The sequence below is a fragment of the Propithecus coquereli genome, unplaced genomic scaffold, assembly GCF_000956105.1.
Source record: "Propithecus coquereli isolate 6110/MARCELLA unplaced genomic scaffold, Pcoq_1.0 Scaffold65, whole genome shotgun sequence".
Classification (NCBI taxonomy): domain Eukaryota; kingdom Metazoa; phylum Chordata; class Mammalia; order Primates; family Indriidae; genus Propithecus; species Propithecus coquereli.
The window spans coordinates 1,477,470-1,481,730 of NW_012152507.1; the positions used below are offsets into that span (position 1 = coordinate 1,477,470).

At 39.4% G+C, this 4,261-nt stretch overlaps 1 pseudogene; it reads left to right on the plus strand.

Annotated features, from left to right (window-relative positions):
- Positions 1–848: 848 nt before the first annotated feature.
- The window catches only part of LOC105822938, an 18,898-nt pseudogene continuing 15,485 nt past the window's right edge, over positions 849–4,261 (plus strand).

Below are 4,261 nucleotides of genomic sequence, written 5' to 3' on the forward strand. Positions count from 1 at the left end.
AGGGGCAGCTAGGATAAGGAGACCGGACACAAGGGGATGAAGACATGGAGTAGCCTTTGTCAGTTATGTAAGTAAGGAAGGATTGATGGTCTAAATAAAATAAATATTGTCCATTTATAATTCCTATAATTCTGGTGGTTTAAGTTATTTGTGATATGCCCGTTTCATTTAATCTTATTAAATTATACTTATAATCTTACTTATTACCTGCAACCAGTTGTTCTCAATGTACCATGTACAGAGGGCACCTTATTAGGGGGTACAAGTAACATAGCTTCACTCTTAATCCATTATCATCCAATACATGAATTAACCTTACACTGTTGGAATCTTGCTGATGGTGCCTGGCTGTTAAGTATTATTCTTGAGGATATAAGTATTGTTGTGCCCATTTACAGAAAGGGAGGCAATTCTTTCCCGGAAAAGAAGATATGATTTAAATATTATACTTCAGCCAAATTAGCTGTGAAAAAGGACACGGCCCAGGTGGGGCTTGGGCAAAAGACAATTCACATATGCGTGTGTATCTCTCTCTATTGCCACTGTCACGCCATAGTCCAAGTCACCACCATCTCTCGCTGGAACTGTTCCAGTAGTCTCTTAGCCCATCTTCCCACCTCCACCTTCCATCTTGCCAGTTATTCACAACATCCAACATGAACTTTTAAAAATATCACCCCTCAGCCTCTATGTAAACTTTCCACTGGTTTCCCATTGCACAAAGGATAAATTCTTATAAGGATTTACACAATATTGTCCCTGTGTATCTCATCTGGGTGTTCAACTATGCTGACTTCAGTTTTCTCCTCGGATGTGCAAAATCTTTCCCATCCTCGGGGCCTTCATGTTTGTTTTGCCCCAAGACTGGAACGCTCTTCCCCATTCTTCATCTGGCTAAGCAATACCCATCTTCCTGTCTCAGCATGAGTGCTGTTTTCCTCAGAGAAGTTTTCCCAATCCCCTAGCCTAGGCCAGGTCACCCTGTCATGTGTTTTCACTGCATATTTTACTTCTATATATACATCAGTTCACATAATTGCACTTTAATGTTTGCTCATGTAATTATTTGTGTGCCGTCTGTGACCCTACTCACCCCATTGGCTGTGAGTCCTATGAAGACAGGAGCCATGTCCATCTCCCCCCTCACTCCTTCCCCAGTACCTGCCATGGGTCCTATCACATGACAAGCACTCGATATGTTGGGTGAAGAGTAAATGAGATTCTCATTTCTAGCATCCTACACTTGTTTATAAGCCCAACGAGTCTGCCCCAGTAGAGCACATATGGCGCTTTCTACACATTTATTTGCAGAGAGGAGAGAGAGAGAAGCCCTCTGCTCCCCCGGATGTCATCATTCCGGCTGGGCTCAGTACTTGAGCACGGCTGGTGGAGATGGAGACAGCAAGCTTGTGGGTCTGCCTCAGAACAGCACTGCCTTTGTCCCCCAGAAAGCAATGTAATGCTCAGGGTTCAAAACCTTTCCTCCGGCTGCTGTAAGCTGAGAACGTGTCATATTCCGTTAAGATGGAATCCAGCTGAAGGGCAGAATGGGGTCAGGGTCACAGACAAGCATGACTAGCACCTTGTGTAAAATAAAGGAGACAATTAGGACATTTGGTTCTCTACTCTCTTGACACACTTTCTCCACAGCTAGCCTCCAAGTATCTTCTCCTGATGTAGTTTAGGGTGCAATTACAGTCCTCTTCAGACAAGTCACCTCTCCCTTATGCTTTATTCTGAAACAACAGAGTCTAAAATCTGTACTTCCTAGTACAATGACAGGCTGCTAACATCCCAGGATGACTGTCTCAAGGACTTTTGACCAAATGTTGTCAGTTAGGTTGGAGCGGTCTCTGACAGAGTCAAATTCAGTATAATGTAGCTTCCTCTTGTCTTCCTATATTCCTAACTATTATTTTAAAGACTATTGACATGAGCTGACCCACTGCACTTGGTTGTTTCTTTCTAGTGGTGAGAGGGACTAGGGAAGACAATGTACTGTTAATTGTAACATAAGTGATCAGATATAATTCTTATGATTTGGTAATTCTCTTCTGGCAGCCAAACCTGCTTGTGCCTTTCAGAATTCATGGCCACTGATGGCATTAAACACTTAGGGACTTTCATAACGAAAGGGCACCATGTACACAATTACATGGGTAGATCAGCCCATGTCAATATCATGTTTAATATTTAAAGGCACTTTACTGTCATTTGTATGTGTTTACTCAGTGGCCATCTGCAAAACCAATATGAATAAAAATGGAACTTGTGGGGCAAGAAAAACATATTGAGAATCATTGACTTGGACAGACCTAGTGGGAAGGTTGTGCCTATTCAAACACCTGTCTTCCACCCTCCCACCATCTGTGCAATCACTTTACCCTTCATCTTCACTACCCGCCATCACAATTACCCTGTCAAGAGAGTGCAGCTCAGGTGGATTTAATGTGGGTTTAATATGGCCTGTTGAGTTTACTGTTGATTTCCTTTAAGTAACCATTTCTGTTCTTGTTATAAATCTACATCTCTGTGTCTATGCTTAATTTGGATGAAGAGTCCATCTATGGCAAGAGCCAGTTTATACATCTTGTAAAGAGACTAGATCAGATAAGCAGGGGATGGGCCTTCCAAAGCTGTAAGTAAAAACAGCAAAATGATGCATAATTCACAAGTTACAGTGAAATTAAAAGAGAAGGTTAAATAAAGAAGATAAAACAGTAATTATAGTGTAAAAAAAGAGAAGATTTAATGTGTTGTTAAGTATTCTTTCACTCACACTCTCAATATGAATCTAATAATTGTCTATACGCAGCTACAAAGGAAAGGGAAAGAGCTGATATGTAATCCAGATCTATTATATGTTATTGAATATGATGCTAGAGAGTTTATATTCATTTTCTCATCTAATAAAACTACTCTTCAAGGGGAGTATTTTAAAGACAAAGAATCAGAGGTCAGAGAGTTTAAGTATCTTGGGATACAAGCCTAATTCTATCTGATTCAAAAGTATGTTCTTTCCTCTAAATTGCCATATCATTAACCTGGTCATAGTACATCACTCTGGATGATTCAACCCCTAAGGGTCTCACCTCACCATGTGTAATATATTATGCTATATCTCCTATAAAAGACAAAAAATGATTGAAAAAATGGAAATCATAAGAAATTGTTCACCCAATTATCTAGATATGATATCGTTAGAACTCAAAGCAGTTGGATATATAATTGTTCTATTTCTATCTGTCCATTCATTTATCCAAGGAATATTCTTTGATTGCCAACTATATGCTAGGCACTGGGATAGACATTTTGTATAGAATGATAAGCAAGATGGAAACGCTCTCTGTTCTCATGGAGCTAAGTATGTACAGAGGACAGTGCTATGCACGTCGGCCTCCGTAGCTTCTGAAATGGTACATGGCTCAGTGCTGCCTCTCTTAGAATGTGAGAAACCAAGTACAAATAGATGCTACTTCTTCAAAATAATGTATAAATTTAAAGAAGGCAGCAAGATAGTAATGTTTTATATTAAGTCAGACTTAAAATATTTATTTTATCAGATGTATTTCAACCATTATTTTTTCATAAATATGAGGCAAGTTGTTAAAGGAGAAGTTTGTGATTTTCAGAATTTGTTAACGTGTTGACACCCAAGTACCTTTACAGTTAGCAGCTATATTGAGGAAAGGCACAATTGGCCTTCAATGACAATGCACAGCAAGCACCTCAGTACTGAACCAAGAAATTTCTATTTAAATAGTAAGATACGCAAAAACATTCAGCAGCATGCACAGGTTATAAGTCCTTCCCAAAGGAAAATTTTCTCCCTTCCCTGGTTACTGAGCCAAGAGAAGAGAGTGGCGCTCACTCACTCCTCACCCTTAGACTTAGTAAGGTCAAACAACAAATTCATAAGAGATACACTGAGTGCATCACATCAATTTCTTTGCTGTTTAGATGAAATGTGCTTTGAGTTGCTCTCAAATTAGACCCTTATTATGCATAATTAGCCCCTTACATAGAACAGCTGCTGGCTTTTACAATGCTTTCAACCTAGTGCTGCCTGCGCCCATTGTTGGTGTTTACTAGGAGCCAACTTAATCATATCTGTGATAATCAGATTTGTGATATATGCGTCATTTGATGATCCAATATAGAAAAGAACTCCTAGAGAAAAGCATGGTATGTTCATCTTCACCTAGAAAAGTTAACTCCAAAGCAATTATATGAAAAGGCATTAGGCTATTGTGCTAGAAAA